Source organism: Mirounga angustirostris, unplaced genomic scaffold (genome assembly GCF_029215605.1).
Source record: "Mirounga angustirostris isolate CCGP_5_RB_7025 unplaced genomic scaffold, mMirAng1.0.hap1 SCAF_12, whole genome shotgun sequence".
Lineage (NCBI taxonomy): Eukaryota > Metazoa > Chordata > Mammalia > Carnivora > Phocidae > Mirounga > Mirounga angustirostris.
In genome coordinates, this window is record NW_026991720.1 from 81,526,990 (window position 1) to 81,554,486 (window position 27,497).

The 27,497-nt window shown below is 37.9% G+C and overlaps 1 protein-coding gene and 1 long non-coding RNA gene across 3 annotated transcripts in view; both read left to right on the forward strand.

The window, feature by feature from the left end:
- LOC135362118 (uncharacterized) overlaps window positions 1-26,269 on the forward strand; it is a 67,609-nt gene extending 41,340 nt beyond the window's left edge. The window contains exon 2 of the long non-coding RNA XR_010406553.1: window positions 1-26,269. This exon is cut by the window's left edge and continues 25,380 nt beyond it. This is a non-coding gene — a long non-coding RNA (uncharacterized LOC135362118).
- The window catches only part of SEMA3C (semaphorin 3C), a 181,516-nt gene that overhangs the window by 44,077 nt on the left and 109,942 nt on the right, over window positions 1-27,497 (forward strand). The gene's annotated exons all lie outside the window — the stretch shown is intronic.

The window sequence follows — 27,497 nt, forward strand, 5'->3', positions numbered from 1 at the left end:
TGAAGTATCAGTGGCTGTTATCACCAAATGGCATGAAAACATTGAGACAAGATTAGGTGATGGAGTATATGATCATTAAAATCACACTTTAGATTGATATTTACAGGGATTTAAAAAATAATCCTTCAGTATGGAAGAGAGTGTTCTGTTGAAGTTAAAGAACTTCAGCCTACAAAGAGCTTGGCAGTTGGAGGAGCATGAGGCAAAACATTCCAAATTTGAAGACTTCAGTAGGGCATGACTAACAAATATCATATCTTGGAATACATAATAAATTAGGATACTTGTTAAAAATATATGGTAACCGCTGTAAAGAAAGTTTGTAGTGTAATTAAGAGGGGGACCTATGCATGTTTCTTGTGATATGTGCTCCAACAAATTTTGTAACTATGTATTTTCAATGTATACTCACAGCCTTGCTATGATCTTTTGCCAAAACAACTCTAATTGCTTCAGACTTTACAAGGTTGGCTCAGAAGCAAACTGTAGCATGTCAGAAAAGTGATCTTCATCACTTATAGCTAGCTAGTGGCCATCTAACGTGACAGATGGCGCCCTGCCCGTCCTCGGCAGCTTGTGGGACAAAGCTGAATGTCAACACCACTGGGATGTAATTATTGCAATCTCTTGGGTCTAGTTTGGTGTGACCCTGAAGGCAGTTCCCCGGGAACTGCTGGGAGCAATGCAATGATGGAAAGAGCAAAGAAATGAGAGCTTTTGGAGACCAGCCGCATTTTTGTTTTACTGACAAGTGCTTTCACACTGCTTTATGAATAAGCATTTTGCATGTGATAAATCACATTGACAAAGAAATTTAAAAATTTGTGGGACTTTCAGTGTGGCCTCTTTTAAATATTATCAAATGGCTTTCATTTATGTTGCAGGAAGGGGCTTGTTAATTATCAAAATGATTTTTAAAAATATTTTTAACGATTTAAAAGCAGTATCATTTTCACGTAGTTGTTTGCTAAATAATTTAATAATTCTCTCTTATATTTTGGGACATAAATCATACATTACCACCAAAACTCACTTAATCTGAAACAACCCTATACAGGTTAGATATTATTATTAGCCCCAATTTATAGATGGGGTGAATGAGGCACAAAGAGGTTAGTTATGATAGAAAACAAGCGGTAGATCCAGGACGCCAGCCAAGTCATCTGGTTCCAGAGTCGCTGTTCTTAATCATTTAACTTCTTCTATGCAGCCTTCTATATTTCTTTACAATACTCAACCCACCCGTGTAGGGTGGTAGCAGCTATAAAGATTATGGAGCTTGATACTGGAAACAGATATTGTGAGAAAATCTGAAGTTCCAAAGTTAGTAAAAAAATAAATCATTAAAGAAATTATTAATGTATAAATTGACTAATCATAAATTTCTCCCCAGAAAGGTGTCTTTTAAATAATGTATATTATATATATAGTAATATATAGTAACATATATTAAGCAATTAGGTAATATATATAATGCATGATATATAAAGTATATTATAATAATATATATATTCCGTGGGTGCTGAAAATTTTTTAGTAAAAAATTGATATTGTGAAAGTATTCTTCCATATGCCATTTAGTGAGGAGGACTTTGTAAAAATGTCAAAATTTTTTTCTGATTTATGAATAGCACCGACATTTCTCTTACATACAAGAACAAGCATCTGGAAGCTATGCTGCTAATGATAGTTAATAAGAACTGAACATGGTGTATGTATTATCTCATTTAATCTTCATAACAGCCCATGGACGAGGTGCTATTTATTATAACTACATTTTACAGATGAGGAGACTAAAAGAGAAGTTCAATAACTTGCCCATGGTCTTTTAAATAATACATAGAACAAGGGAGTACCTGTGGTATAAAAGCAGTTGCTTATAATGTACATGTAATTCTGGTCATTTCTCAAAGTTCTGCCTATCCTGATCAGTCAACCACTGAACAAGAGATCATGGGAGCCTAGACAGCATGAGGAAAGCACCTCAGGAATTGTAAATGCTGTAAACACCACGGCTAGTTGTTGTGATTTTTCTCGGGGTTGATAGGAGCAGTCAGTTCTAGGTAGTAGGAAAAGTGGAGAGGTAAGTTCAGGTCCTCAAGGAATTTACAGTCTAATTGATAAGAATGTTCTGATTGTGAAGAGGTCTAAAACCATGGATTATAATGTCTTAGGGTAAACAAGGGTACTATAAGAGCCTCAGGAGGTGATTGTGTTATGGGAATAACTCCCACCCACATCTCCACTCTGAGGAGGGGGCCTTGAGGTGGATCTTGGAGGAAGAAAAGGTAAGGTGAGGTGTGAGTTGGGGGAAGGACATTCTTGTTGGGAAAGGCAGGAGAAAAGACAAAGTTTGTGATGCACTTGAGGGCTAGAGGAGGTGCAGTTGGTGAACATTTCAGCAGGAGCTTCCACTCTTGCCCCCTACAATCTGTTTTCCAGAGAACAACTGGTTATCTTTTAAAAACATAAATGAGAGCATTTAACGTACCATAATTCAGGGATTTTCCATCCCACTTGGAAGTAAAAGCCAAATGCTACAAAGCCAGTGAGTCCTTTGTTAGAGGCCTTACGCATACCACGTGCCTGTGGCATGTGGAAGATAACTTTAATAAGTGAAACAGGCCTAGATGAATGGAAGCAGAGAGGGCTTCACTTTTGAGAGGGCAATAAGGAGTGGTGGGGACTGTGGCTCCCTCTCATGCAGTAGAGTGCTGCCCCACATGGAAATAGCCCTGCTATTGCCTGGTGCTCTGGTCTATTTAAAGAACCCAGAAATACAAATTTTTATATGAAATTCCCATTTAAAAATATTTGTCTCAATAAGAATAGTAAAAAAGGGCGCCTGGGTGGCTCAGTTGGTTAAGCGACTGCCTTCGGCTCAGGTCGTGATCCTGGAGTCCCGGGATCGAGTCCCACATCAGGCTCCCTGCTCAGCAGGGACTCTGCTTCTCCCTCTGACCCTCCTCCCTCTCATGCTCTCTGTCTCTCATTCTCTCTCTCTCGCAAATAAATAAAAAAATCTTAAAAAAAGAATAAAAAAAAAAAGGCACCGTACAGACAGAATACATCTGTAAGACAGATGTCCAGATCAGAACCACAAGCCACTAGTTTATGACCTCTGCCCTGTTCAGTCTGGCTGTGCCTTGCTCTGCAACCACAGTTCATAGCACCCTTTCCCCTGCTCACCACATTCTCACCGCAGTGACCTCCTTTCAGGTTCTCAAATTTTTTTTTTTAGTTCTTCCCTACTCTGGGTTGTTTGTGTGTTTGGTTTTCTATATGCCTACGGTTGTTTCGGGCCCTTCTCATTCTTCAAACCTCGACTCAGCTTTCACTTCCTCAGAGTGGTATTTCCTGACCCCTATCTAAAATTCCTACCCCACTCCTTGACTTTTGTTTCTTTCCCTTATACCAGTGGTTCTCAAAGTGTGGTCAAGGGACCCCTGAAGGCCCTAAGATCCATCAGGGGGGTCCACAAGGTCAAAATTAGTTTTATTAGAGAATAAGATGTAGCTTTCTTTTTTTTCATTCATTATTTCATGACTATAGTGAAGTGTTCTAGAAATTATATGACATGTGGTATTGCAGACTGAATTCAGAAGATATGAATATTCAGGTCTCTTCTATTAAGCCAGATACTAGAAAGATCTAAAAAAAAAAAAAATGTAAAACATTGCCACTCTAATTTTTTGCTTTGAAAATATAGGTATTTTCATAAAATCACATCATTTATGTTTTTATGGTTATTTTTAATATGTTAATGCATATTTAAACTTTTCCTCCATTTTAACTTCTATTGTAACAATCACTAAACATAAGACCAAAACAGGTTCTTTGAGGTACATAATCCTTTGTAAGTGTGCAAAGGGGTCTTGAGACCCAAAATTTTGAGAGTTGCTTTTCAGATAGGCGTCAAACACTGAAATCACCTCTTATTTACTTGTTTCTTTTACTAAAATAAAAGCACTGTGTGATGGGGCACCTGGGTGGCTCAGTTGGTTAAGCAACTGCCTTCGGCTCAGGTCATGATCCCAGGGTCCTGGGATCGAGCCCCGCATCGGGCTCCCTGCTTGGCGGGAAGCCTGCTTCTCCCTTTCCCACTCCCCCTGCTTGTGTTCCCTCTCTCACTGTCTCTCTCTCTCTCAAATAAATAAATAAAATCTTTAAAAAAAAAAAAACAAAGGGCGCCTGGGTGGCTCAGTTGGTTAAGCGACTGCCTTCGGCTCAGGTCATGATCCTGGAGTCCTGGATCGAGTCCTGCATCGGGCTCCCTGCTTGGCAGGGAGTCTGCTTCTCCCTCTGACCCTCCCCCCTCTCATGTGCTCTCTCTCATTCTCTCTCTCTCAAATAAATAAATAAAAAACAACAACAACAAAAAAAACAAACAACACTGTGTGGGCAGAGACTTTGTCATATTCACCACTTTAACATCCTTCAGCACCTGGAATGGTACCTGAAGCATTACAGACACTTAGTCAACATGAGAACAGGTGAATTAATATATGAAGAAGAGGGGTTTGAAGGAGAGTTACTCTTAGGATAGGTCTGAGCCAGCTCTGTAGGAAGCTTTGCGTACAAGGCAGCATTGTAAAACTGATCATGCCGCTAATGCAGAAAAAATTAAGCTTTCCAAATGGGAAAGTAACAGGATAAAAGTTGGGTACTGGAAAAATGATCCTATAGTGACAGTTAAATTTGTCTTCCTTTTCCCATCCATCTTTACCAACTCTTCCACTGACTCCCCCCTTGGCTTTTTGGGGGGGCGGAAGTTTGTGAAACCTTTGTATGTGTCTTACAGCTATAAATACATTTGTGCTAATGAATGAGGTCACATCAATTTAAATGGAACATGGACAGAGAACACAATTTAGTTCGTTAGTAAGGCATGACAAATTTACAGCCAGAAACTCATGTTGACTTTTATAGAGCAACATAAATTAAAGGTGGCCAGTATTAAAGTCTGAACTCACTCAGGCAAAAATACACATATCCCTCCAAGGCAAGCAGCTAATATAAAGCAAGGAGGTGTGGTATCTGTGGTGTGATCTGAAGGGCCCTAGGGGAGGTCTTTCTCTCTCCCACCCAGGGGCATGAGTGTCTAAACTCTACCATTAAAGAGACATTCTTTAAAGTGTCTCTTTCTGCTGTGCTCTTTTAAAATACAAATCCCAAAGAGAACATTAAGAATTGGGGCTCGGGTACCAAACTCCTGTATTTAATTCTGACTTCATGTTATATTAGCTACACGAGAAGTTGAACATCTCTTTGCTTCAGTTTCTGTGTTTGTAAAATAGAGATTTCTAGAGTGTCTTTGTGAGAATTAAATAACACACGTAAAAATAATTAAAATAGCCCCTGACCCACGGCGCGTCCTTTGGCAGCTTTAGTGTTTATTGTTTCGGCATAGTGGGTAGCAGAGCAGGCTGGGTGTCAAGGAGGTCTAGCTTTACAGCTACATGGCCAAGAAACTCTTAAGTCAGTTATCATGTTGAAACTTCGGTTTCCCAATCTAAAAATAAAAGCCTTGCTTTAGTTCAATTAAAAGGGAGAGAATCTATTTAACAAATGCATGTGCTGAGGGAAAGGAATAAATCATGACTTCTAAAAAATTAATAAGATCTTTAGTCTTTTTTTTTTTTTCCTAAGATTTATTTATTCATTGGAGAGAGCGAGAATGAGAGAGAGTATATGAGATGGGGGAGGGTCAGAGGGAGAAGCAGGCTCCTCGCCGAGCAGGGAGCCCGATGCGGGACTCGATCCCGGGACTCCAGGATCATGACTTGAGCCGAAGGCAGTTGCTTAACCAACGGAGCCACCCAGGCGCCCAGTCTCAGTCAGTTTCCAGTTGAATGGGAAAAGAAAATATAATATAAACTCTGCAGAGAGCTTTAATGGAAGCATCTCCAGAGGTGCTATGGAATAATGGAAGAGGAAGATGACAGTTTTGATTAGTGGCATCAAACAAGACATGGAAGGGAAAGGAGCTTTCTGGGTGGACTTTGGGCACATTAGAATGGCGTTGTCATGCTACTCAGGTGGGGCAAGGTAATTCCCAGTGGGAAAAGAAGGCACTGATCGAGCCTGTTTCCATACTGAGGAGTGCACAGTGCTTCATACCCGATAAGAGACGGTGCAGTAATAACGTAGTCTGGGAGAAGCAGCTCAGAAACAGCATGGAGAACACAGAACTCTCCAAGTTACAAGCTGGGCTTTGGCTCTGCAAGGAAGAGGGAAGAGGGAAATTTCTGAGCGTGGGAGTTTTTGATCATCTGTTCTCTCTTCTGTAAGAAAGTCATCTTTGGTGACAAGGTAAAGGAAGAAGTAGTGCAAAAAGAGAGTCAAGTTTGAGAAAGTAGCCAGAAAGGGAAGGAACCTCAAGTTGGAGTTACAGATGAGGAGATCTCAGGATTAGATCCCATAGGACACAAGCCCTTTCTGAGTTGAGGTGGGGGAGGGGAGCGCTAAGGGGTCAGGGATGATACTGAGGTCTGAATCCCAGAAACTGGAAAGAGGCTATTAAGTGAATAGTGCTTTACGGAAAAGGAAACACTGGTTTGGGGAAGAAACTAATACATCTAGCAATAAATTCTGTGACTTTTAAATACCAACAGGAGGAAGACATATTAATCAAAATATATCGTGGCTCCTCTGATTCACTTTCCTCCTGCCGTGGTGCCTGGCACGGAGAATATCAATAAATACAAATCCAATCCTGCTGGAAGGGCTCTGCTGTGGGATCTGGAAAGGCAAAGAAGAAGAATGTAGAAATGGGAATGAGAAATGGCTGTGCAGAAAAACATCACCTACTGCACATTTTTACTTCTGTGAGAGCTTTTATGTGGCTATAAATGTTAAAAGTTACACAGAAATTCGTGCTTTTAACATTTAAGAACTAATCTATAAACAAGTAGGTTTATACATCAAACGCTCTCTGTTGGTCTTGTAATGAGATGCTGATTTTCTTTGCTGCTAGAAAACATACTTTCATTAACATTTTGCTAGTTAATTACAGTTTATTATGAACATTAAATCATGTGATTACCGACAGCATTGCCAGATCTGTGTGTGAGAGGGGGAGGGTGGCATTCTAGTTCATTCATCTAAGTTACTAAAAATTGCACTCAGTTGTAACACCAGGATTTTATATGAAACCACTCAGACATCAGCTGTAGGTTCCTGCAATCTGCTTGCTGGGTGTGGAATTTCCCCAGATTATCCAGATTACAGTCACCTCGCTTCCCTCTAACCCAAATAACAGATTTTGACATCATCCTATAAATGTCATGAATAGTCTTTGCCTCCAGAAAAAGGAAAATATATGGTCATCAGCTGGTTACAAATACATGACTAATGAATACAGATATTAATACTCAGTGTTTTAAAATATAAGGGAGGGAGCTAGGAAGGGAAGGAGTATTTGCTGTTCCTGGTGCTGCCTCAAGTCTGTCATTTGTTTTGTTTGTCTTCACTGGAAGAGAGAAGTGCAGTGTTTTCTATTTCAGAAGTCCCAAATTGCTGCCTGCAGGCCAGATTGACCCACAGGCATGTATAGCTCAACCTACATACGCAGTGTGAAGAAAATGGAATAGTTGTCAACGTTTTTTTTTTTTTTTTAAGATTTTATTTATTTATTTGACAGAGAGAGACACAGCGAGAGAGGGAACACCAGCAGGGGGAGGGGGAGAAGGAGAAGCAGGCTCCCCGCAGAGCAGGGAGCCCGATGTGGGACTTGATCCCAGGACCCTGGGATCATGACCTGAGCCGAAGGCAGTCGCTTAACCGACTGAGCCACCCAGGCGCCCTTTTTTTTTTTTTTTTTAAAGAGTTGTCAACGTTTTTAAATTGCAAGATTTCATAATAAAAATTAAAATATCTGCTTCTCTTGCAAAACTGGAAAATCTGCCTGTACAGAGACCAGAGTAGCTGAGAAATAGCAACCCCCTTCAGACAGCGCCATGCACTTCTCACTTCCCACTGCTCTTATCATGTCTTCCTGTTATCCCAGCCCTGAGACCAAGGCTCAGTTCCTACTGACCATCCGTTTGTAACATCTCCTGGCCTGCTTCATTCATTTGCATTACATACTTAGTCTCTAGGGGATGGAGTGCTTCCCTCTCATGATGTCTTCTACAGGGAGAAGGTTAACTTGTTTGTCTGTGTGTGTGTGTGTGTGTGTTTATATATATATGTAATATAATATGTAAAGAAATGATAAATATACTCCTAACATCATAATGCTACTTTGCGCCCTCATTTTCCTCCTTGGTTTCAGCATCACCACATGACTCCTACCTGTACTAGCAAAATTCACAAAATTTCACAAAGCACCTGTGATGAGACAAGGGAAACATGGGGAGGTCAATTGATTCAACACGTAGACAAAAGTAAGAACAGGGCTAACTTCACAAAATCATTTTTATTAGTGATTTTCATATCGTTATACTTGGAAATATTGCCACTTTTATCAGGAGGTGGGTCCCAATATTTAAAAATTGCCTTATGTATACACCAACATAAATGTATCTTCTCTTTGTTTGACAAGAAATACTTTATTTATTTCAAAATATTTTCCAATAACCACTAATCAGAAGGTATTATTATGGATTCCCATAATGGTATGTTAAATTGGTAATTGGTTGTTTATTTCATGTATTAACAAATAAATGCTTTCCAAATAGGCATTCCTCCAATAGGCATTCCAACAGGACTCCTTCCCTGGAATTCTCTCACTTTTTTCTGCTTATCTAAAACTTGCTCATCTTTGTTGGTTCACAAGCTTCATTGTTTCCACAATTTCAGCCTCACATTGCTCTCTGCATTCTCTCTAAGCATATCTAGTTGGCAAATAGGTCAGCTTTTAAGCTATATAAGCATGAGAACTTACTTTTTTGCAAAATGTATATTCTTGCTCAATATTTCTACCATAGAAATCTTATGTTAGAAATGCAGTGTCTACAAGTGCAAATGAAGGTTCCATATATTTTCATGCTTCATATTTTGAGTATTTAAAATAAAATTACTACTGAGTTGTAAAAAGCTCTAAGAATGAGCTCCTTCAACACCAAGTTAATATTTGTTTCTTCAGAATGCACAGATAGTTTTCAGTAAAAACAAACACCTTCTCCAGCTGCCCCAGCACCTTGCAGGAGTGTTGATTATAATTATGCATAGGCATCATGGAATTTACTGATAAACCACACTTTAACCGGGTGACATGACTACTTCTTAAACAAACTGTGAAAAATAAGATGTAAAAATAATTGTTAGAAGATTTCATTCCAGATCTTTTTTTAAACCAAGAAACTTCTTTTTTTAATTAATTAATTTATTTATTAGAGAGAGAGAGAGTGAACGAGCACACAGAGGGAGAGAGGAAGAGGGAGAAGCAGACTCCCTGCTGAGCAGGGATCCTGATGTGGGGCTCAATCCCAGGACCCTGGGATCATGACCTGAGCCAAAGGCAGATGCTTAACCAACTGAGCCACCCCAGCACCCCCCAAGAAACTTCTTAAAGTGAGGTTTTCATTGTGCAAAAGAAACTTGTTTTAATTTTAATTTTGACCATAATATCATAGACAAAACACTAAACTCCTCAGAAGACAGTCTTTCTTTAATCTCGGGCCTGGATATCACCATCTAGTTATATAATCTTGACAAATTACTTAATTTGCTGAGAATCAGTTTCCTTATATGTGAATTGAATCTATGGTCTGCATCATAGAGTTTTATGCAAATTATTGAGGAAATATATCTGAAAACACTTTGGAATCTTTAACCTGTAATAATAATATGTAAATTATTTCATCCCAATTGTTAGGTAAATGTTATTAAAAAGATAATTAGTACTGGGGCGCCTGGGTGGCTCAGTCGTTAAGCGTCTGCCTTCGGCTCAGGTCGTGATCCCAGGGTCTTGGGATCAAGCCCCACGTCGGGCTCCCTGCTCAGCAGTAAGCCTGCTTCTCTCTCTCCCACTCCCCCTGCTTGTGTTCCTGCTCTCGCTCTCTCTCTCTCTGTCAAATAAATAAATAAAATCTTTAAAAAAAAAAAAAAGATAATTAGTACTTATTATGCAAAACACAAAATTAGGCAATCCAGGGGATAAAAAGAATAGCAAAATATAATACCTCCTCTTACTACATTTATAGTTGGGAAGTATAATGTGTGAAATTATCTCCTTACAGATCAGGTAAAGTAAAAGCAGTATAAACTAAGTGCTATGGACATTGAAAAGAGAGAGATCAGAAAAATCTGGATGTTTGATAGCATCCTTAAAGATAGAAAGATGAACTTCAGGGAAAGAATATTCCAGAGAACAAAGAGAACAAAGCCAAGACATGGAGATAGAATGATTGGAATATGTTTGTGGCATATTAAGTAGACCACCAGGACAGCATTCTGATATGTTTAGAGATGTCATGGAGGATATGGCCAGAGAGGTTAATTAAGTATTTTAGGGCCTAAGTGTATGTATATTTAGCATATATGGAAATGCGGTCTTTTAAAAAAATGTATCTGTGTGTCTCTGTCTCTTTTAGATATCATTTAATTTCACACATTAGTTTTCAGAGAGCTTATGTGACCTGTTTAAGATCACAAAGCTAATTAATAACAAATTTATAGAAACATGATGTAAGGAAGATTTATATTATCCCAGAGCATATGTAAATGCTACGAATGATTAAGATAGTAAAAAACATTTAAGAAATCATTTCAATATTCAGATGATGAAAAGAAACATTCAATATGTGATGTCAGGTAGTATCAAATCCTACAGAAAGGGTTCAGTAAGAGCTGGGGAAACATTAAGAGAAAATGAAAGATTTTGGGCGCCTGGGTGGCTCAGTTGGTTAAGTGCCTTCAGCTCAGGTCATGATCTCAGGGTCCTGAGATGGAGTCCCACATCAGACTCCCTGCTCAGCGGGGAGTCTGCTTCTCCCTCTCTCTCTATCTCTCTCAAATAAATAATCTGTTAAAAAAAGAGAGAAAGTGAAAGATGTTGATGGACAGCGTCTGGGAGAATCACAGCACCTTTAACAGCAGAAAGTAGACAAGGCTCGTTTGAAGGAAAGATAATGAGTTCCTATCAACATATGCTGAGTTGGGATTATATCAAAGATCAGGAAGAGATGTTTAATAGACATTTGGGAAAGTGACATTTTTGTAGCTCAGGAGAGAAGTAGAATCTAGAGTGATTGACTTAAGAACCATCTACATCTATGTGAATCTAAGGGAATAAAAATTATTTTATCTGATAATATTTTGGAGTCTCTAAAGTGTTCGTGGGTTTTTTGGTATGTCTTTATTATTATTTATTAATCTCCTACATTATATCCAGTCTTTCTTGATATTTTTCTCTAATCACTGTATGATTGAAGATTACCTTAGTAATGGCTTAATAACCCTGAAGCATTAAGTTAAACATTGAATAAAAACTCCATGGGGTGCCTGGGTGGCTCAGTTGGTTAAGCGACTGCCTTCGGCTCAGGTCATGATCCTGGAGTCCCGGGATCGAGTCCTGCATCGGGCTCCCTGCTCGGCAGGGAGTCTGCTTCTCCCTCTGACCCTCCCCCCTCTCATGTGCTCGCTCTCTCTCTCTCATCCTCTCTCTCAAATAAATAAATAAAATCTTAAAAAAAAAAAAAAACTCCATGAGGAGAGAGACATGGTGTTTAATTCAATATTATATTCTTGGAGCCTAATGATTGGCAAAAAATACACACTCAAGAATATTTTTGAAAGAATGAATGTAGCAATTTAATAATAGTTATATTTTTTCAACTTTGAAATCATTTTTTAAAGGCTTTAACCCATTTAAATTTATAGCTATTTAATTTGTATGAACAGAGCTAGATTCTGGCTTGATATATATTTGACTTGATAGATTGCCACAAATACTTCTTACAAAATTTGATGTAGCCATAAAATGAAGTAACTTATAAAGTTTGGGTATTTCATTGGATATTCAAAGTGGGCATGTAATATTGAAAACCAGTGCAAGTAAATATGTGACAAGTTTAACTGAAAATTACATTTATTACATTATTACAAATGATGACAGGATTATTTCTAATGTGTTTATAATAAATTTTCAGAACTAACTGATATGGAAGCAATGCCTTTTAGAAACACTTGTTTTTCTTTTTAAGGGTAGACTTTTCTATGGTTTAGGAATAATGGTTGGATGCATAGATTTAAAAATCAAAGTTTTGCTGAATATAGGAGAAAAACAACTTTTTAACGTGCCCTATATTTAAAATCTGTTCTGTAGTGTTGTCAGGAAAAAAAAAAAATGACAAAGTAATGTTCTTATTGGTATGTTCCTTTTTTGTGTGTGTTTGGTCAACTGGATAAAGATCTTTGTTAATTAGGTGAAAATCCATATTACTTCTTCCCGTGTGCCTTTGACTTAACGTCACATATAAAGCTATGTCAACATTGCTGACACTAAATAAACAAACTATAATTAAAGGAGAAATGCAAAAGTATGCTTCAAAGGTACCTATGGAAGAAAAAGCACTCACCAAGCAGTGGGTCTCCCCAAACAGAATTTTTTAAGCCCCACAGCATCTGTCTTCATGGTATTCTATGAAAAGAACCAAGCAGGCCACAAAGCTTTGTGTGAGTGGCCTCCTACTCACTGTTCATCCCCTTTGATCGATTACACTTGCTAGTTCTGTTTCTGCCATTGCTGAAAGAATAATGACTGTGGGCCCTTGACCTTTGCAGTTTTGGATCTCCAACCTGTACTCTGGTTTTCTGCCAATTAAACTTAGATCAGGCTCTCTGATTGAGCTTATTTGCATACTATCAAATGGAAACAGGAAACTGCCTCTGTAATAATCAGGGTGTTGGACAGAGCTCAGGCTATATACACAGGTTTTACCAGGCCAAGTCCGTTTTCTCTGCCATGTTGTAGCAGGGTTTTAAGGGCCACAGTTTGGACCTGTTGTAGGACCAGAGCCCCATGTTAGCAGAAATACAATGGTACTCCATTCTGAAAAGTAGCTATAATCAAGATGGTATAGAATCTTAGGAAAGCAATAGCAGTGCTCATGTATGCCCAAAATATTAATGAAGAAGCCAGAAAATGGTTGGCCATTGGGAAGATTCATAACCTTTTAAAAAAACATATTTCTGTGATTATAAACTTAAGCTGTTGGGCCATACTTATAGTTTACTTTATTTGGTAAAAACTATACAATAGTTCAGTTCCTCTAGGAAAGAGGATTGTTGCTGAATGGTAAGTGGGGTAAAAATACTGGCCTATATGCATGCACTGGCCATGCATTTAATCACAAGGATTATCACAGAAAAATTAAGACTTACTTGAATAAAAGCTAAGTGAGTATTATATAGCCTATATAAATACCTCTTCATTAAAATATTGTTTCCCAAGTTTATACATGAATTTATAGCCCAATAGATGAGACATTCTTGAGACCGATTATTTAAAACATAAATTGTGTTTGGCAGACTTACAAAGGAGCTCCTAAACCAAAGCATATGTGAAAGGTGTTGGAGATTTCTAAATTTCAGTTCGGCTCAGAAACATTTTCTGTGCCAGCCACTGAGCTGGAAACTGAGCTATCATCACCAAATAAGGCCTTGTGCATTGTCTCAGAGAGGAGCTTACCATCCAGTGAACCCAAGAGACACCCAAACAGAGGCTGTCAACATTCGGTGGCAATGGTTTCAGTTTCAAAAGTTGTGCCCCTGAACAATTGTTAACATAGAAAACACACACTCCAAAAATCATGTCAGCTGTATATTTGATATAAATTTCCCTTTTGGTTGTTTTCAACCAAATGGAATTCAGTTCACATGTTCCTATAGCCATGATCAAGAGGGCTGGGTGATACCCTGACTTAGAATGGCTCTTTGCATTTGTGAGCTTACTGGATCCACCTGAAGCTTGCTGAAATCTTTAGGATGAACTTGGAAATGATTGATCAGGTATCCCTCCTGTGGATGTGTTGGGTACTTTTCCAAAGCAACCACAAACTCTAAGCCAGGCATGCCAAAACTTAGCAATATACTTGCTATAAACAACAATGGAAATGCTTTCTAGACCCACAAACATTAAGGGAAAAAAAATTATCGAAATATGTGTGTCTGGGCGTGTAACTAGGATAAACCATTATAATGACTAATTTATATATTTAAAGTAAATACAATTTTCAAATACAGAAAAAAAATGGGGAATTATCTTGAGTTTTTACCACTGTTTACTTCTCTTGGATTTGTGGTCTCAGAACTTGAAGTATGACGAATGTCTGTTTTAGGACATTTAGGAAGGAGTTTCAGACAAAAATTTCAAATGATGAAAGGTAAAAACAAGAGAGAAAAATAAGTTTCAAAAACCAAAAGCTCTTATAAAGTCCAAGTGTTGCAGTGAAGGGAACAAATAATGTAACTCTAAGGAAGGAGTCCAAACTTCATCCTTTTTAGATACTACTTGGCTCTAACATGTCTAGGATTCAGTTATATTCCAATTTAAGTTGACGTGGAAAGATTTGTTTCCTCCCTAAACTAAGACTCCTAAAATAAATGGAAAAGGAAATTGTAGAGTTACCTCTACTTCAAGGCTGGACCAACCCTGTCTAGGTTAAAATGCATTTTATCTAGGGCGCCTGGGTGGCTCAGTTGGTTAGGCGACTGCCTTCGGCTCAGGTCATGATCCCGGAGTCCCTGGATCGAGTCCCGCATCGGGCTCCCTGCTCGGCAGGGAGTCTGCTTCTCCCTCTGACCCTCCCCCCTCTCATGTGCTCTCTCTCTCTCATTCTCTCTATCTCAAATAAATAAATAAAATCTTTAAAAAAAAAAAAAGCATTTTATCTAATTAAACGTCCCGGGGCTGTGTGGGAGTATAGAAAAAGAATGGTCTCTGCTCACACCTAGCAGCTTCATGAACTTAGATGGCTCAACCAGATACAACTTAAATCTTCTTGTTTCTATTGATCTTAGGCATTTTTAGAATTTCCTATTCATTTTGTGCACCCTCATGTGAGCATGTGTGATTTGTAAACACTGATATTTGATGCCATCATCTACTTTATTCAGTGGTTTCCTCATCTATAAAAATAGGGACAGAAATTCCTCCTCAAAAGTTCTGTGGTTTCGGGGTGCCTGGGTGGCTCAGTTGGTTAAGCGACTGCCTTCGGCTCAGGTCATGATCCTGGAGTCCCGGGATCGAGTCCCGCATCGGGCTCCCTGCTCGGCAGGGAGTCTGCTTCTCCCTCTGACCCTCCTCCCTCTCATGCTCTCTGTCTCTCATTCTCTCTCTCTCAAATAAATAAATAAAATCTTTAAAAAAAAAATAAAAAAGTTCTGTGGTTTGATGAATTTACAACATAAAATTCATCTCAAACTATCTTAAGTACTCTAGTTTGCTACATTATTCACAGAGGTTTTCCAGTTTGGAATATATCTGGACATCTACATAACCAAACATCTGGGGTCTAGTGTCAGGCCATCAATTAAACCAGATGGAAGCCCTACAGGCAAACGTCTTTGTTCTGTCATGATATAGATCAGTAGGACTCAAACCTGCTTGAGATTCAGTATTGTCAGGAAGATTTATCTGAAGTATGCATTATTGTGCTCCACCCAAAGGAATTGTGATCCAGTGGTTTACAGTGGGGTCCTGGCTACATATTCTTGTAAGACTCTCCTGAAAGCCTTCCTCATATACAGATGGATTTAGTAGTCTACACCATCTAGGGTAGCAAATGGCTAATGGTATTTCCAAGATGTCAGTACTTTAAGTGTTGTCGAGTTCTTTAGACATATTAAAAATAAGGTGAAAGTAAAACAATATCAGGGTCCAATATCCAAACATTATGGAAGTTTCAGGGGAGGAGAATAGCGTATGTCTTATCAGGCTGTCAGATTCAGTTTCCTATTTTGTGAACGTAGAATAGCCTTGGTCATATTTAGAAACATCACATTTAATAACAAGATATTAATAAACTTGTCCTGCAACTAAGACACTAGTAAATGCTTAACTGTTAAAAATGTTTGAGCTGTGCGGTGCCTGGGTGAGTCATTTGGTTAAGTGTCAGACCCTTGATTTTGGCTCAGGTCATGATCTCAGGGTCATGAGATTGAGCCAAATGTTTGAGCTGGTAAAAATTCTTAGTTTGCTTAGTTAGCAAAGAGCTTTTAGTTCCTTTATGTATTCTTCATGCTGACTGTAAGCTATAACTGCTCTGATCAAAATATTTCCCTGAATGTTACTGTCAGGTGGTTGGGGGTCTAGAGAAAGGGAAGAGCTAACCATACTCTGGAGAAAATTTTTGATAATTTTAAATGTTCATAATGATGTGATTTTAATTTTTTTTATGATGTATTCTTGGATGGAGAGAAAAAAACCTTTGTATCAGGTTATGGCTACTAATTTTTTTAAAAAATTTTAATACACCTTAAGTCAAAAATTAATACACCTTGAGCAAATATTATATCTAGTAATAAGCAATTCTGAGATGTCCCATCTGATTGGGGAATGAGTCATGTATTTTAAACAGTTTTTCCTCACTTTTTTTGGTCTTTACTAGCTTTTTCCTTTCCTTCTTTAACTGCTGAATATTTGTGAAATTATTTTATTGTGTAATTTGTTGGGTTTGAGAATATATGGCATGGGAGTATGTTCTGAGAGTTCAAATTCCCTTCAGTCAAGGACCCCATGTCACTGCTACCAAAGCCAGCGTCATTTGAAGCATTGATGTCCTCTAATTGGAAGGCAGGAATTTGACTCTAATTTGAAGAAAATATGTACATATATAAGAAGACAAAAAGAAATGAAAATGGATTAAATTCAAGAATTAATTTAATGGAAGGCGTAGGTGGAGGTGAAGAGAGGTGTTTTTCATTAACATATATTGATGATGAAATTTGTAAGGTTAGGGCCTCAGTGATTGCTCCTCCTGATCCCATTATCCAGTGGCATGTGGTTGTTAGAATGAAATAAGAAGGAGGAAGAGGGAGGAAAGGGAGGATGGGGATAATGTTGATTTTTGCTTCAGGCTCAATCCCAAGGCTGTAATTTTCATTCCAAAGCACAGGGGAGGCAAATGGAGTGACCATTTAGGTTGGTAACGCCCTTGAATTTCTGCCATACTTGGAGGGGGGGGGGGTTCCTCTTGGTTTGCACCATGGGCCATAGGCCCAAATAAAGGATCAGGTCCGTTTTCTTTTCAGTTCTGACTCCTTCAGCAGTAGAGACATGTAAGTGAACGAGTTTTACCCAGTAACAAGAGTCAGTAAGATAATAAGATAGCGTATGTAACATATTTTTCTGGAAAAGAATTTATGTGCACAATGCTTCTTTGTTTATTAATCCTTAAACTCTAAGCCTAAAGTACACAGTTTTTATCGGCATAAATTCTTCTGACCTACTTTCCCAAACAGGATTCTGTGTCCTTTGCCAGTCTCTTGTGGGGGTGTCACCGTTGCTTTGAATGCTGTGCCGCAGGGCAGTGCCAACCTCTCCCTGCTTTTGCTAATCCTTGTTCCTTCCAGGTTATCATAATGTTAGCTCACCATGAATTCATGTTCATGGGTATTTTTTGTGTTTGAGTGTTGATGTTTTACTGTGCATCACAAGCAGACACACTTGGTCCGTTCCACATAGGAGACAACACAGAAGAGCTTAATGTGCAGTCTCAAGGGGTCACTTTTGAAATTCAGATTATCTATCAAATCCATTGTTATCTGGCTCCTTTATGAAATTGGAAGAACAGTGAATTTTTACCTTATATTCATAGAGAGCCCTTCAAGAAATAATAACAGTTTTAAAACTTTAAAAAAATTGGTAACAGGATTAAAATGGAACATTTTGGGTGTCATTAAAAAAAAATTGGTAACAGTAATTAAGAATTCTTTTATTAATTTATGAAAAACTATTTAAACCATATTATCTGAATATATTTAATCCAGATATCTGCTCACACACAACCTCTTTTTAAGAAGCAAGTAATAAATTCATACACACTTATGTTTTATATAAACACATGATGATGGGATTGCTTAAATACATGCCAAGTCTAGCTAAAACAACCTGAGTGAGGGAAGTTTATTTTTTTAAAGAACTTCATGGTGAATTGAAATCTAAACACCAGCAAAACAAGTAATCTCCCCAGCTCAAACTGGTGTTAACAACCGAATATCAATGAAGGTAAAATGTTAACAGGATAATCTCCTTTTATTGCCCTTAGTTACCTTGAGTTTACGTCTGTGGATTCTAGTGCAGTTGTCCAGGCTTGTGACTAAGGTCAAGGACTCTGTGAGACTGCTCAGGGGGTCAGTCCTGATTCTGTCACTTCATAGATGCTGTGAATGTGGGCACGTGTTTTTGTTGTTGTTGTTTTTGGATTTTTTTAAAAGATTATTTATTTGAGAGAGTGAGCAGGAACAGGAGGGGCAGAGGGGAAGGGAGAGAGAATTGCAAGCAGACTCCTCACTGAGCATGGAGCCCAATGCAGGGTTTAATCTCACCACCCCAAGATCATGACCTGAGCCAAAACCAAGAGTTGATCACCTAACCAACTGAGCCACCCAGGTGTACCGTGGGCATGTGTTTGAAACATCTGTACCACAGGTTCCTCACCCGTATAAGGATAAAGATAGTTCTCATACCTAGGGTAGCCATCCCTCTTAGTTTGCCAAGGACAGCCCCCATTTATACCGGTTGTCCTGAAGTAATTATTACTAGTTTCCCCTTTCACATTCAAAAAACATTCCATTTTAGGGTCTCCAGGTCATGATTCCGGGGTCCAGAGATCCAGCCCCATGTCAGGCTCCGTGTTCAGTGGGGAGCTTGTTTCTCCCTCTCCCTCCATCCCTCCCCACCCCCGCTGGTGCTGTCTCTCTCCCTTTCTCTCTCTCTTTCTCTCTCAAATAAGTAAGTAAAATCTTTAAAAAAAGTTCCATTTTAAATGATAAATTGTAGAGTGTCTTTTCTTATACAGCTACTGTGAAGATTAAATGAGCTGATCCAGAATTATGTGAAGCACTTAGAGAAATGTTTCTTATTAATACAAGCTTATTATATTTCTTATCAATTTTAATCCCAATATAAAGAAACAGAATTGACAGGGGAAATCCAAAAGAGCTGCACATGCCCTTATATAGTAACAGAAGAGAAAATGGAGGAACATGGCACCCTCAACACTCTGAAAATACCTATTTTCAAAAGATCTGGTTGTGTCTTTTCTTGACCTAAATATCAAAACAATTTGTTCTATCAGTGGGTTCACATTTTAATAATTTTAAATCACTAGAATAATGAAATACAAAATCAGGAAATAATGTTATTGGTAGAAAACATATATGGAAGTTAGTCTCCGTCTTTCAAGCAGCTATTATTTCAGGCAAATAGTAGGTTATATATTAGCCATAATGTAACTGGATTTAATTGTTGGGTAAATATCCTCTCCATAAAGGTGTAAAAGAGTACAAATGGCCACCCATGAATACAATGGATGCAGACCTGATATTCAGCTGATAAGTATCAATATGCCTGTACTGCTATTAAAATATTGAAAAACCCCAGGTGACTCTTTTCTACCTTGGTCACCTCAGCCCTACCCCAAATCTTGGTCTCACCCAGGATCCAACAACTAAGAGGTTCCTTTCTGGCCCAGCAGTGGGTCCAGCTCTAGGCTGTGATCTTTCTAGTGGGAGATACCTGTGGTGATCCCTTAAAACTCTCCAAGTGGATGGCAGGGAATATTGTTCCAAAGCATGATCAAGTAGAGTACATCTCCTCTCTCCATGTAGACTCATTAGCTGCCTTCTTGTGCAAGTTCACGTGGAGTCTGCTCTAAAGTTCACTTCAAACAAAGAAAAAAGATGGGAATCCTTGGAAAGGCTTTCTGTCATCTTCTTTGACAGCATTTTTTGGTGGAACAGATGATTTTCCAAAATTATAAGAATAACCTCAGTAACCTCACTTAAAACACATAATCTTCTTTTCTGGATCATCTTGATACCTAATTTGTAATCGTACTCTATCAGTTAGAGAAAAACCATTTTTGAAAATCACATAATAACCTGAGTTTTCATTGTGGAGAGTGAGACAGTGAAATTATTTCCCTTTGAAAGTGATGACAGAAAAGAATATCTTTTTCTTTTGAAGAGCTTCGTGACTAACAAGTGACACCAGCTACTGTTCCAAGGGGATACACATGCATTTCAAACCAGTGACATTGAGAAGATCAGGGATTAGGCTGCACGTGGAACAATACTACAACAATGATGCAGGAGTACACATAGGATTGTTTCTGGACTCTCCACAGGATTGCTCTCAGGGGCCTGACTAGGGAATGGAATGAACCGGTTCTTCTGCTTCCAAGAAACTGTGCCTGAGTCTTGGTGTAGTGCCAGAGTGATGGCGAAACGCTTGGCCCCCAGCAGCATGCTGTCAGTGTGTTTGCGTCAGCAGCCTGAGTAACTGCAGAAGAGGAATAAGCACAGGCATTTAGAGATGGCAGAGGGTTGCTAAAGTGTGGGGGGAAAAAAACCCCAACGAACAAAAGTCGCTTGTGATTTTCGCCTTTCAATCATGTTTTTATCATGCTGAAATGAAGATTGTCACTGTGCGATTTTTGATGTGTAAGGACAGCTAAAATTGATAATTCTCTTGCATAATAATGTACCCCATTTTAGGCACATTTTTATTTGTTTTTACTCGTACTGGGTTATATTCGATATTTTTTTTCTTTATTGGCATCCTCTGTGGCCATTTTGGGCTGTGACTCCCTGTTCTTTACATGTTTTGGTACCATTATCCATAAACATGCAGTTCTCCCTCCCTGCTAGCTTCGTGAGTACTATCAATGACATTACGTATGATAGGCAGATAGTGGCTCCATGAAAGACAGCCACATCCTAATCCCCGGAACCTGTGAATGTTACTTAATATGGCTAAATCGACTTCACTGGTATGGATCAATTTAAACTCTTAAGATCTGGAGATTATCCTGGATTTTCCAGGTGTGCTTTAAGTTCAACCACAAATTTGCATATAAGACAGTGACAGAGAAATTTGAAACAGAAGAGGAAGAGAAGGCAATGTGATCACAGAGGGAGAGACTGAAGGGAGGAGGTTTCAAAGCCAAGGAATGTCAGTAGCCCCAGAACCTGAAAGAGACAAAGAACAATTCTCTTCCAGAGCATCCAGAGGGAGTGTGTCCTGCCAACAGCTCCCTGTCAGCCTGGTGATACTGATGGTGGATTTCTGGCCTCCAGAACTGAGAGGATACAGTTCTGTTGTCCTAAACCATAAAGCCCATAGTAATTTGCTATAGCGACTCAAAAACTAACACAGCCTGATTCAGAAACTATGCATGCATAGATTTAAATGCGTCTTCTTTTTTACAATGCAATTTTCCACAAATCAAACATAAGTACCGAAAAAGTGCAAAAATCTTCTGTATAAATGAGTTATCATATGAGTTAGCACCAAGCAACCATACTTCACTGAGATTGAAAAATCTCTGTGTCCTCTTTTGTGCCTCTCCATTCTCCCCAAATGTGACCACTGTCCCAACTGCTAACACCATAGCGCCATTTTGCCTGATTAATTTAAACTTTTTATAAATGGGATTGTGTATTTTATTTTTGTCTAACGTGTTTTGCTTAATATTTTGTTTGAGAGATTCATTGACACTGTTATGAGTATAAGTAGTTAGGTTTTTTTATTGCTGAGTACTACCCCTTTTGGGAAAATAGAGTGTTTATGCATTTTCCTGTTCGTAGACAATTATGTCTTTTCCAGTTTGGGGCTATCTTGAATAAAGCTGCTGTGAACATTCGTATACGTACATGTCTTTTGGCACATACCTAAGAATTGAATTGCTGGGTCATATAGTATGCATATGTTCAGATGGAGCAGATAGAGCCAAATTATTTTCCAAAGTAGTTATTACGAAGTTACATTCCTTTCAGAAGTAGATGGAAATTCCATTTGTTCTATATCCTTGCCAAATCTTGGAAATTACTGTCTTTAAAACTTTTTTTTTATTAAAACAAAAGATTTAGCTAATGACAAACAGTGGTATGTCATTATATTTTATAGAATTTCTATTCTCTGCATGACTAATGATTTTGGATACTTTTTCAAATGTTTGTTATTCACTTGGATATCTTCTAGGGCAATTATTTCAAGACATTGCGCATTTTGTTTTAGGTTATATTTTTCTTACTGATTTTCAGGAGTTCTTTATATAGTCCAGATATCAGCCTTATATAGGTTATAAGAGTTTACAAATATTCTTCCATAGCAGACTTGTTGTTGCATAAATGGAGATTCCAACTTTAATGTATTCCAATTCATTATTCTTTTCTTTTGGTTTATACTTGTTTGCCCTATTTAACAAATCTACCTATTCCAAGGCCATAAAGATAGTCTCTCATATTATCCTGTAAGGGAATTGTTGTCTAACTTTTCAATCTATAATTGACCAGCCTTTCAGAAACAGTATACAAATTTATATTTGTACCAATTGAAGTTGAGAGTATCTATTACTCTGTACCCTCATCTATAGGGTTTATTTTCTTTCTCTTTGCAAAACTATTATGAAAAGGCACATTATTATCCACTATATTCTGAAAATACATTTAAGAAAATGTATTTTCATGCGTATAATTTTTTATTATACATGGGAGTAGAGACCTTGATAAAAGTAACATATAGTCTATAAATTTAAAAAATATATTAAGGCTTTAAAATCAGAGAAAAGCATTTTTTCAACAATAGTAATTTTTCTTTGTATGTGTCTATTCAGCAAAAGCATCAGAAGTTCTTTAATTGCCACCTTTAGTAAAACTTAGGCTTGCTATTTCTCTGGTGTGAAATTTTAGGTGGAAAAGCTGTTTATAAATGATATAAAATAAAGGCTAAATCAACATTCTTGTATTATTTTTCATGGAGAATAGTAACTATAGGAGATTAAGCAATTATCTCCTCATGGTGGAATTAGATGGACATTCTTAAGGCTAAATTTGGAAACTTATCTGCAAGATGATGTTTTGGATAACATTCAAGTGCTGGGTTAAAGAGGCAGTAAAACTTTTTAGATTAAGAAACGTGTGTTGCTATAAAACATAGTAAGTGTAGGGTGCTGAAGTGGGCTTATGAGTGATCTTATCATCTCTTCTGCAAGAGATTGTCTTCAGTTTCAAGAGGGATTCCAGAGTCAGAAAAAGAATTCCTTGATCTAGATTCTACAACAAAATCATCATGAATAGATCCATCATAGATTAAAAAATAAAAGGAAAACATGCGATGAAAATGACTGCATTCTACAAACTACATAGGCTGCAGAAATGATATGTAAGAAAGAAATGATAAATTAAAATAAGATAAAGAAAAGATTGATAAGAAAGAAGCTTGATTTGAAAAAAAAATTGGGGATTTGGAGTATTTTGCCTGTTTTCTAAATATACTTACCAGAGGAATAGAGAGAGTAGAAATCCTTTGATGAATGAAACATCAAAAACTAAAAAGGTTGGGACTAAGAAGTTGTTTTGGACTTATCTAATGGAGGCTATCTTTTTTTTTTTTTTTTAATAAGAGAAGAAACATTTGACAGTGACCCATGACCTGACCTTGAATGCTAGTCTATGTCCAGGCTATGGAGACATGAAGGTAGTAAAGTTATCACGTAATATATAATAATTTTTAAATTGCTTGACTTTATGCACAAGTGTGTACTAGACAGGGAAAGGGATCTCTTTATAGATGGAGGATTTTAATCAAGAGAATGTATAACTTCCTAAAAAAAAAAGAGAGAGAGAAAATATGACTTCCTAAGGGCAAGAATTAGAGCTTCAAGTTAAGTTATGAGACTAAACAGGGGGTATAGTTCTAGTCAAAATCCAAAATATTACTTGAAATGGTTTTTTGGGATGCCTGGGTGGCTTAGCCAGCTAAGCGTCTGCCTTCAGCTCAGGTCATGATCCCTGGGTTCTGGGATTGAGCCCCTCCAGGGAGTCTGCTTCTCCCTCTGCCCACTGCTCCCTCTGCTTGTGTTCCCTCTCTCTCTTACTCTCTCTCTCATTAAAAAAAAAAAAAAAAAAGGAAGAAATGTTTTTTTATTTTCCCAAAATTTAGTTATGTTTTTATTCTCATTATTAAATCCGAGGAAACTAGAAATATACAAATTGAAATTTAGTTAAGTGCACATGTTGGAGCAGTGTTCAGAAATTTTGTAACTGCTTCTTAGACACTGGGATTAGTTGCATGTGTAGTGGTGGAAATAATAGCGGGAAAGAAGAAAAAGCATATTATAGATAAAATTAGAAAGAACTCAGTTTATGTTGGGGTAGAGGTTAAGGGTAGTTTTAGAAAGTCTAAAAGTTGGAAAAGACCAATGCTAGAAAGGACCTTATTATTTGGTTCAACTCTTCTATGCAAAACTGAGGCTGAGTTAGATGGTATGCGTAAGAGTAAAAAGCTGGTTATAAGAACATGATGATGGTTTGTCTGCTACTGATTCTCATTCTAGTAGCAGCCTTCCACAATGCCACTTGGCTGTTAGTAGCAAGAGTAGGTCTGAGGCCTGCTGCCTCAGTGAGCCCTGTGTATATTGCTCAGTACTGGGAGCCATGTTGATGAATTGCATTGACTCATTCATTGTTTGTCCTAATTGTTGGACAGGCAAAATGAGAATGCCAAGTGAATTTGCTCTTACTACTTTTAGAAAAGGAAAAGACAAAACAAAACAAACTTGTTCGTACCAGCGCTATTCAAGTGTGGTCCTCCATAACTGGCAGAGAATGCCAGCAGTTGTTACCAGGCCAGACCGTGGTAAATACAGGAAATCATAGTACAGCCATTTGACAGAATAATGTCTACTGGATCTAATGTGAAGACATCTGGGCTTTTATTTTGTATGGCAGAGTTGTTGTTAATTTTCATTTGCCTAGAAATTCACTTTTATTACATATTAAAGAAATTTTTTTTAAAGAAACAAACAAAAACACTTGTCCTCATTTGAAAAGGATTAGTCTAAAGCACTTTCTCCTCAAATTCCCTCACTGGTAAATGACAAATACTAATTTAAGTCGGGCAACACCACCTGCTGGGACAAATAATCCTTTCTCTTCTCTTCTCCCTCCCCTCTCCCAAATTGGGTTGAGAATTTAAGGACTTTTACAGATCATTTCAAAGAATTTTCATTGAATTGGTACAGTTTTCCCACCTCTTTAAGGCATTCTGGAAGTTTCTAAAAGAAATAATAAAAATTTTAAAGAATGCCTAGATTTGTGGGACAAATGAGTCTGGTTAGGTCTAATATGTGTAAGAATGGATGTGTACTCAAAGTGTTACAATGGGAAGAACTTCAGAGTCAAGCTTCCCTGGATTCTGGATTCCAGTCCTGACTCTACCACTCCATAGCTACAGTGGATCAGCCCATATTTAACTCCTCTAACAGTAGTTTCTTTATAAGGCATGGAGTACAATATATAAATCTCATGGTGCAGGGATTAAATATAGGTAATTAAAACACATCTCAGTGCCAGTAAAATCATATGTTACCAATAAAGGTAAGTCATTATTCTCATTTCTCACAGGAGAAAGTGAGAATTGGGAAAGACTTTATAGAAATTATATGATTAGTTAAGCCTTAAAAACATGGAAAAGTTAGCCAGGCAGATAAGACAAAGAAGACTAATATGAACATAGCTGAGAAGCATGAGGTAGTAAAATGTTTTTGTCAGACATTACAGGTAGCTCAACTGCAGAAACAAAAAGATCAAGGAGGAAATACCAGGTGTTAGAGCTGAGGAAGTAAGAAAGGTTAAATCATGAGAAGCCTTGCTCAGCAAACTTGTAGACATGGAATTTTCCCTTTTTATGGGACATTTATAGCCTGGGTGCATGGACCCTCCTCACTGAAAATGGAGGGATATTTGAATGAATTCCAAGGTATCAATGACATCCTGAAGTTGTGTGCAACATTTTATGACTATAATCACATATGAAATTTTTGAGAAAAAGAAAGGCCCTAAGATTTGCTAGATTCTTAAAGTGCCCCACAGCTTCTAACAAGCTCAGAACAATCAGATTAGGAAATAGGAAGTCTCTGAATAGACTTAAAGTGGGACAGAAGTGCTGTGTGTGTAAAAGACGTGGTCACATTTAGCTTTTGGATGATAGTTAACTCAGGTAGAAACATGAAGCTGATGTGAGAATTCCACTTGATTTGTAGGTTAGGGTCACAGTCTTTGTATCCCTAGCACCCAGAACACAGAATCCCTCATAGTGCCCGTGTTTTCCCAATGTTAAGTAAATATTTGAACAAAGGATAAGACTAACGACAGGAGGAGAAATTATCTATTTCATGCAATTATCCAGTCAGAGATGACATGACAAGTGTATAGAATTAAAGAGTGATAATTGGGATGGAAAAGAAAGGACAGATTCGAGACATTTTAGAGATAAATCAGCAACACTCGGCAACTGATTGATTGGCTGTGAGGGAGAAATGGAGAATGATATCCTGGTTTATAGGTTGGATGATAGATTCCTGTGTCATTCTGTGCCTGTCTTTAAAAACAGTTATTTTCTACTGCCTTGTATTATATTACTATGAACATACTGTATCTCCTCTTGAAGACTGTAAGTTAGTAGGAGACATGATTTATTTTTTAATTTTTATGCTATTTGCAACAGCAGTTGGTTTAGTGATGTCCAACTAAGACGACTCAGGAAGCATATGTTTAAAAAAGTTAAAGATGCTGTAAAGGATGGTGTCCAATATTTAGAACCTACAGGGATGATTACTTTTTGTTTCCCATTTTTAAACTTCCTGACAGTTTTTGCCTTACAGTAGTTTTCAGTTTATGTGAGGGAACAGTTGCGATGCAGAAACCTCTTGTGGACTGGGAGTAAAAAGTTGAGTAGTACATCTGTGCTTTGTAAACAGTGAAGTGGGAGAGGTTGGACAGGCAGGGTTCAGGAGCTCCTACTCAAGACTCAACAAGAACAATTTCTCGCTGATCTGTCGTTGAATTTCTGATTTCATTTGGTGAGTTCTGCTCCTTAAGCATGTACGGAATGAGATTCTTTGACAAAGAGAAAGATGTTTTTACAAAACAAATACAGAGATTTAGAGTGGTATTTTCATGATGGCTATATTATATATATTATATATCTTGAAAATTATTGCAGTGATGTGCTCAATTAGCACTTTGCATGCATTTCCTTAAAAAGACCTGGTCCATTGGGGGTCAGGTAGAGTTCAAAGGGTGGTGCCCTGACACTGTAGAAAGATGGTATGGTGAGTTGGAAAGGACAGTGGCTCTAGGGACAGAAAGACCTAGTTTCAGATTTCTCCCATTGGTCATTTTTCATTGTGTCACCTGGAGAAAGAAAGATGTCTGACTTTCCTGGAGGATATTGCTATTCCCTGAAAATAAGAAAATGATAGCAGCTACTATATTATGAGCAATATAATGTGCCTGTAACTGTTCTAACTACTTTAATATAT